General features: G+C 40.7%; 2 protein-coding genes and 1 pseudogene across 3 annotated transcripts in view; 2 read left to right on the plus strand and 1 right to left on the minus strand.

Moving 5' to 3' along the window:
- LOC309638925 (zinc finger and SCAN domain-containing protein 16-like) overlaps positions 1-8,259 on the plus strand; it is a 378,126-nt gene that overhangs the window by 314,916 nt on the left and 54,951 nt on the right. The gene's annotated exons all lie outside the window — the stretch shown is intronic.
- The window catches only part of H1-5 (H1.5 linker histone, cluster member), a 127,339-nt gene that overhangs the window by 12,705 nt on the left and 106,375 nt on the right, over positions 1-8,259 (minus strand). The gene's annotated exons all lie outside the window — the stretch shown is intronic.
- Positions 261-5,262, plus strand: LOC309638969 (histone H2B type 1-L pseudogene; annotated as a pseudogene). Its single transcript has one exon. The product of its transcript is annotated as a histone H2B type 1-L pseudogene (transcript).

The raw sequence follows: 8,259 nt of genomic DNA on the forward strand, positions 1-8,259 counted from the left end.
CACAACTTATAACCGCAGCTGCGCGCGAAAAAGAAGCTATTCCATTGGCCAAAGTTGCTGTCCCATTTTAAACAAGACAATGCAGTTCCTAATAATGCGTGTTCTGATTGGACCATATTGAAACAACGTCATCACTAATATTAGCCAATCAGACAAAGAACTTTACTAACCCTTATTTGCATATGTTTTGTAAATAAAAAGGACTCGACCGACTCACTATTCTTACTTTGCTTCTCGGGAATCTTGTAATTTTTTTCATCATGCCTGAGTTGGCTAAATCCGCTCCGGCTCCGAAGAAGGGGTCCAAGAAAGCGGTGACCAAGGCCCAGAAGAAAGATGGCAAGAAGCGCAAGCGCAGTCGCAAGGAGAGCTACTCTATCTACGTGTACAAAGTGCTGAAGCAGGTCCACCCGGACACCGGCATCTCGTCCAAGGCCATGGGCATCATGAACTCATTTGTCAACGACATTTTCGAGCGCATCGCGGGCGAGGCGTCGCGCCTGGCGCATTACAACAAGCGTTCGACCATCACGTCCAGGGAGATCCAGACGGCCGTGCGCCTGCTGCTGCCCGGCGAGCTGGCCAAGCACGCCGTGTCCGAGGGCACCAAGGCCGTCACCAAGTATACCAGCTCCAAGTGAGCCGGCCCGCTGCCACACATGACCCAAAGGCTCTTTTCAGAGCCACCTACACTTTCAGAGAAATAGCTGGTGCACTTGCCTGTAGTCTAGCTTCTCTCGGGAGAGTAGGGGGCTGGTTTGGGAGCGGAAAACGGGGTAAAAACTTTAAAAGCCCTCCGTAAACATTCTTGTATACGCATTTATGCAGTGTCATGCAAACTTAGTATGGATTCTTTGGCGTCCTTTGAAAAAGATTTTCAGTTTTGCTCTCAGCTGCAGTAGCCAAAATTTTGCTTTTGGTTACCCTTTTTCAACGCAAGGAACGCTCCCCGTCTCTGATTGGGCAGCAGCACTATTTGAAAAGCCCGCCATGGGCTGCAATTGGCCAGATAGTCTGCCATCAGGGTTGTGCGTTTTGAAGAGATTTTCTCGAAAGTAAAAGGATGACTTGCTTTATCTGCGGGAATGCACCGGGCTCTGGAGCCAAGAACCATAAAGCTGACAATTAACGGTACTGTGTTCTGCAGTCGGATCCTGGGCGAAATTAACCTCTCGGTGTCTATTTCTCATCCACTACAGAATGGGTATGGTAACATTAGACTTGTCTATCCTACGGAGATCTTAGGGTGAGTTGAAATGATTTATGTCAAAGTGCAACGGGAATATTAAAGGTCAGGGAGTTCCTTAAGGAGAAAAGGTTGAACAAGGAACCCAGCAATTTGGGAAAGCCGCGTTCTTCCAATGTTTAATCGATGTGCCGGAAGGAGATATGCCAGGACTCGCTAGGCCGGGGGAGTAGTTATCTGGCAGTGATTTTAGAGTCCACGATTTAAAATCCCGCTATAGAAGTCAGAGAACTCAGTATTTAAGAGAAGGGCATATTTACTTAACGCATGGACTAGCTAGTAATATTAGGGAATGGAATCTCTCAAGGCATGATCGAAAGTCCTCCAATTCCCCCCTCCCCTGCATCTTTCAACAGTGCCTAAATTCTTTTTTTTTGCAGTTGGAAGCATTAACATTTTCCGCTACCCTGTCATCCCCTCTCACCAGTAGATGACTGCTATTGTAAATCTTCTTTTCCCCCATTAACAGCAAAATAAGCCCCTACTACCACATCCCCCATCCAGGCTGTAACATTTCCTGTCTTTCCCTGTTGTCACTTCCCTTAAAGTTGTAGGTATAGACCCTATCTCAGACAGTCTTGTCCCTGTCACAGGCAACAAGCCTCCAGGAATTCATGCCAACAGGTCAATGGGTGTGCAAAATATACGGGTTTGTCATTCACTCCTCTAAAATGAGATTCTTTTTCCAGTCCCTGCGCCCCTGTCATTAGGTCTTGGGAGTTGGCGACAAAACCCACCGACAAGCTACCCTACCTGGTGGAGAGCAGTCCCCTAATTTCATCCTGAACTCATCAGCATCATATTCATCCCCTCTTTCTATTTGCTTTTTCCGAGATTTTTTTCTTCCACTGTTAAGAGATCAGAGGGATAATTACCTTCAGAGTGGGTGAGATAAGAAGTATTGCCCTCTTCTGCCATCTTGTGGCAAGAAAACAGAAGGACCGATCCAAGGCGTCGTGTTTTCCAGATCCAACTGAAATGCTTCCTAACTTCAACTTTTTACTAACAGTGAGTTAGGATGAGTAGAGTGATCATTTCTGTCTCCCTTTAACCGCCGGATTTGTTAGTCACTTCAAGAGTCACTTGTGCACATGTGAGAGAGAGAGAGAGGTATTGTTTTGTGCTCTGGTCAGAGCTGTGGAAATAAAAAGGAATAAAATTTAAAAAAAGAAATCAAAATATTCTGCACCCTAAAATAAATAAAAAATAATAGGGTCATGCTCACCCTAGTTCTGGTCCTCAAAGTAATAAATACTTGAATGTTTTCTGTAAACCTAAACACCTGACAGAATAATGATACCCTGATTTTTGCTAGACTGCTCTTTGAAGATGTGTCAGGACTTGTCAGGATAATGATTACCATGTGAGTTGCAATTTTTCCACCATGAACAGGCCAATGTGCACGTGGTAACCTCAGTCATTTTGCAGCTCCCCCTCCAACACACACCATTTTAAATATGTGTGTGTGTGTGTGTTTTCCTCAAAGTCTGATTCTTGACCTCTTTGCAGGTAGACTCTTTCCTTTCCAAATGTTTCTGTCTCTTAGTCCTGCTTTGACAGTTTCTACTGCCTAAGTCCAAACAAACATCGTATTAAAATGCTTGTATTAGTTTGCTAGCACTGCCACAACAAAATACCACACACTGGGTGTCTTAAACAACAAAAATTTATTTTCTCACAGTTCTGTAGGCTAGAAGTCCAAGGTTAAGGTGTTGGCAGGACTGGTTTCCCTCCTTGGCTTGCAGCTGGCTGTCTTGCTGTGTCCTCACATACTCTTTTTTCTGTGTGTCTGCACCCCTGGAGTCTTTTCCTTTTCTTATAAAGATACCAGGGCTTTCGGATTAGGACCCTACCCTTATGATCTCATTTAACCTTAATTACCTCTTTAAAGGCCCTATCTCCAAATATAGTTACTTTGGGGTTAGGGCTCAAAGCAAAGGAATTTTGAGGGAACACAATTGAGTCCATAACAGCATTTAGGCCATTTTTTCCATGCTTTGATCCCAACTTTCTATTCCAAATTGTCTTTCATAAACTGTTTACATTTAGCTTTAACTGCAGCTAAAGAGACAGTTGTGATATTCCCTAAACCAGAGGTTAGAAGTCAAATGCTCATGGGGGCCTAGCAGATAAAAGCAAAACTGGCTACAAGGTGCTTTTTGCTATTTTTCTTGAAGTACAAAGACTTCTGACACTGTATTTCACCTTCCCAGTTTTAGTAGCATATTTCACTGTTCTCTTAATACTACCCTACGACAACCACAGCACAAGGATGTTGATAAACGCCAACTAACACTTGGAAACTAAGGGGACCAGTGGGAACTGCAGAAAACTGAAGGCTACAGAGCCTATGCACTATGATTTCACTTGACTGTTGCCTCATGGGGCTGCAGGCTCAGTGTCAGTGAGTCTTTCAATTTTTTCAAGAGGATTTGCATTTTAATAAGGAATACTTCAAATTTTCAAAACTGGCAATTTTCAACAAAAAAATTAATCGGTCGATCTAAGAAAGAAATGGAAAATTTTATTCAAGCCAAATTGAGGCTGATAACCCAGGAACAGTCTCTCCGAAAGTTCTGAGAACTGTTCCACTCGTTAAAGATCAAAGCACAGTTAAGTTTTTGAGACTGAGACCTGTACATACAATGACGTGTTATTGACAGTTTACACAATCCAGATCTATGCATACAAATCAAGTAGTGGGTCAGGGCCATCATGGCCCCTTACGAGATTACGACATTACGACATTACGAAGGAAGGTTATCTCCTAAGGAGTAGAGACCCTTGATGAGATTAATAAGGAATGTTATCTCCTAGGGAGATCTGGTTAATACAGATGTACAACACACACTAAAGGGGAGGGAGGAGGCCCAAATAGGCAAAGAAAAATTTTATGTTTAAAATTTTCTTGTCTTGCCATAAAATATGAATTTTATTTCATCACAACTAATAAAAAATGTATAACAGTGTGGACTAAACAAAAAATACCTGAAAGCTTCATGAAAACCTTAATCCCACAGCTGGAGAACTCTGGACATTAACAGAGATTTCTGTGTCCATGTCAAGCTGTCCAGTATACTCTCCATACCACCAAAACCCAGATCAAATGCCTGGATCTCCCCATCCTCCTAAATCCTCAACTGAAAAGAATCTGTTTCTCACTTGGCAGCTCTAGACAGAGCAGAGGGTCACACACACAGCAGGCATTCAACAGCTTTTTTTTTTTTTTTTTTTGGCAATTTAAGTAAATGGATACAAAAGTGAACTAAACAAATAATAAAAAAATTTAAGCTCCCTACCAACAATGAGGTATAAGTGGTGAAAGTTGTTTGGAATAGTTTGTTGTAGATTAAATAGTTAATAAATAAACTCATTCTTTTCTAATTATGTCATATTTGTCTTACTGTGATGTATTCTCCTCTACCTACTTTTCTTTGGTCCTTTCAAATTTTTCTCCTTTTTTTTTTTTAGTAACTGTTCTTATTTCTCCTGTCTTACAATGAGTAAAATGAAAGCGGAAGGTAGAGGCAGTACGGATCTTAGCGGAAGCTCCACCTCTTCCCTTCCTGGTTCCACTGCCTTCTGCAAATGGCCCACCCTTGTTCCCTGAACCCAGCTTGCCCCTCTCTCTCCTTTAGCTCCTTGTTTCCTCTATTTACATGAGGCACAGACTCAAATTCTGTTGAAATCAGCTCTCTAGTGAATCACTGATTTCTTTTAATATTTTTTTACTTTATCTCCACGCATATGGGAGAAGTAGGAAAAACCAATTGTCTTCTTCTGATTAACAAATATCACAAAGATAAAGATCTTGAGGAAAAAAGGAGCTGCCAATTAGCAGCTTATTACTAGGGCAAGACATATTCTTTGAGAAAGACAATCACTTACAGACTTTTACAATTTAAATGTTACTTCGTAGTAACATGGGTCATAGTAACAATCTCTGAGGTCAATGTCTTTGAACATCATCAGAAATAGCCATTTTACGAAGCCCTACAGGATGTGTTCCTCTCTGCCGCACTGCCTGTGCACCCTGAGGGGCTTCAGGATGGAGAAAAGCAGGATACTGGCCCTAGGTAGTTAAGATACATATCAAAGGAATGATTTCAATGAGCCCAGACTCTTGCATCTTCCCACACATAAAAAAGCACTAAATTCATTAACTTGTGATGTCTGGTTTTCTCTAATTAGCAGTAATATTTTGATGTTAGACCACCCGGTGTTTTTGTTTGTTTGAACTCCTATATATCTTGACTCCTCCCTTACCTCTTCACAGCAGTCCCTCAAAGCTATCTGAGAGGCTGCATCCTGGTCTTAAGTCCTCAGCAGGTCCACGGAATAAAACATAATTCTCAACTTTTAGGTTGTGCATTTTTTTTCAGTCGACAGCTCGAAGGGAGTCCTTTCAGTGGTGCCCGGTGGGGTGGCGCCAGGTGGCTGAGCCTCCAGGATGATATGATCTATGGAGGTGTGCATCTTTGATTGCCTTTGAATGATTAGGCTACTTTACAACTCAGAGATAGAATGTAAGTTGTAGATAATTAATAAAATGCAAATGATTCCAGGTGATGGGTGTGGACAGGACGGAGGAGGACAAAGGTAAACTGGTCTGAGTCCCATTTTCTTCCTCCAAACCTTATTGAATAGACACTCAACTCTCAGCCAGCCGATTATTGCCCCACACAAGCAGTTTCTAGGCCTCTCTAGGAAATTCTGAGATTTGGAAATCTCTATAGTCCAAAACTATGAAGTGAAGACTATAATTGAAGAATAACACTTTGCGGAATCAGAAGGCTTGGGTTTTATCCACCACCCAGCCCTGCTGTCACTGCTACCACATTCTGTGTAACTTACTGGACGGTCTCATCTTCCTGGTCTGTTCCTGAACTAAAAGTGATCTCTGAAGTCTCTCTTCCAGCAGAAATAAGCTGTTTCTAAAAATAAATCTCCTTCTTGCCGGTCACTTGAAGCTACTGCTAACAAATGTAACAGATGACAAACTTTGTTTCAATCTTGCAAAATGCTTTTTGTGGGAGCTGTGCTATACACAGAGAGTGTGCTTGGAGGCCCCACGATAAAATGACTATTGTGAGATAAAATTCACGTTTTATGGCAAGACAAGAGAACTTTAAACATAAAAAATTTTCTCTGCCTTTTGGGCTCCTCTCCCCGCCCCCCCGCCCCCCCGCCCCCCACCTCCCTCCCCCTCCCCCTCCCCATCCCCCCTCCACTGTGCATTATGTGTCTGCCTGATTCATTGACCAAACCACTCCCATCAGCAGAAATACTGGCCTCAACCGTAAAGAACAACATTCTTCTATCACCAACAAGACAACTCCTTAAAAGAAAACCTTCCTTCTTGTAAGGAGCCATGATGACCCACAGCTTTGTACTTGAAGATCTGAATTGTGTAAACTGTAAATAATACGTCGTTTGATGTACAGCCCTCTGTCTCAAAAAACTTATATAACTGTGTTTTGACTTCTAATGGGCGGAACAGTTCTTGGAGCTTTCTGAGAGGCTGTTCCCTGGTTATAATCCTCAATTTGGCTTGAATACAATTTTCCATTTCTTTCTCAGATCGGCTGATTAATTTTTCGTCGACACTATCATAACAGAGCTCTTCTCTTTTCATTTTTATGCATGTCAATAAGAAATTCTAGGTAAGCATGAATTTGCCACTGTGAGAAGATGCTCAATCTATGGTTACAATATCCAAGAACGGACTGAAAATTTATTTCTTAAATAGAACCCAGAAGAAAATAGTGAATAATGTTTCATCTTTCTGGGCAATTTTTTCCTTCTGATTAATCACATGTTCCTCTGGTGATCTGTGAGATTAGAAAGCTTGTTACTGAAACACCTCAGATGGAAATTGTGTCTGCCATGGGCATCCATGTAAGCAAGACTGAAAATGAAATGAGATCTCCCCTGGTACCTAAAGTGATGGTTTACTGTGATAGGACTTTCATGTGGAAAAAAATTTAAATACAAAAAAAAAAAATTTAAATACAATTGATAAAAGAACTTTAATGACAGGATTTCTAAAACCTCTATTGCCAGGTTCATAAAGATGTTGCCTTCACTTTAGAACCACCTGAAAATCAAATATGGCCCTTTGGCCTCTCAGTCCAGACATTTATGTAGACATTAGGTATACTCATGTTTAGTTATAGATTATTACATAGAAATAGACTGTCAATGGTATCATAAAGGAAAGCCTTTTATGTGGGCACTTTGTCAATACTTTTGAAAATAAGCATTGTGTTATTTAAATGAAAACTTTAATATGAGTTGTTCTCAGGCTCTTTGCAAATAAAAATTATTCATTAAAAAAAAAAAAAAAGGAATGGGAGATATGCACATCAAATTCATGGTAGAGTTGCCCTGAGAAAGGGGATATTAGGACTGGGTTTGCAGCTGAAGAGTACTTCAATTTTATGTTGTTGTTTTCCTTAAATATAAAAGAAATTTGTAGTTTATATACTATAATGTTAAATAGTAGATAGATTCTGTGTGGTAATTTTTGTACTCTTTTGTAATTTTTTAGAAGGTAAAAGAAGAAGGTGAAGAATAACGAAGAATAGTCGTGTTTGGTGTATTAGAAATCGTAGCTTTTAACGTATTTAACAAACGAGCAACGCCCAAGATGTGACAGGCCATGTTGTAGATACTACAGGAACCACAGGGGGACTAAACACTGAATGAATAAATAAAATATACTATATATTACATAGTGATAAGTGCTAAGGAGGAAAACAGAGCAGGGGGGAGAGATTGCTGAGAACTGTCATTTTAAATAAACCCCAACTCCCTTTAACCAAATCTCTGAAACTGAAATCAGCTATATATGGTTCTTTTTAACTCAAAATTTAAATTCTCGTTTACAATACAGTAGTAGGTAAAGATGGGCACCTTTCAGCGGATGGATTAATATTAATTCTCTGCTCTCTGAGATGGGGCACATGACATTAGAGACTTTCTGATTTGTGAATTATTTTCGTCTCAAAATT

Source organism: Balaenoptera physalus (genome assembly GCF_965194825.1).
Source record: "Balaenoptera physalus genome assembly, chromosome: 11".
Classification (NCBI taxonomy): Eukaryota; Metazoa; Chordata; class Mammalia; order Artiodactyla; family Balaenopteridae; genus Balaenoptera; species Balaenoptera physalus.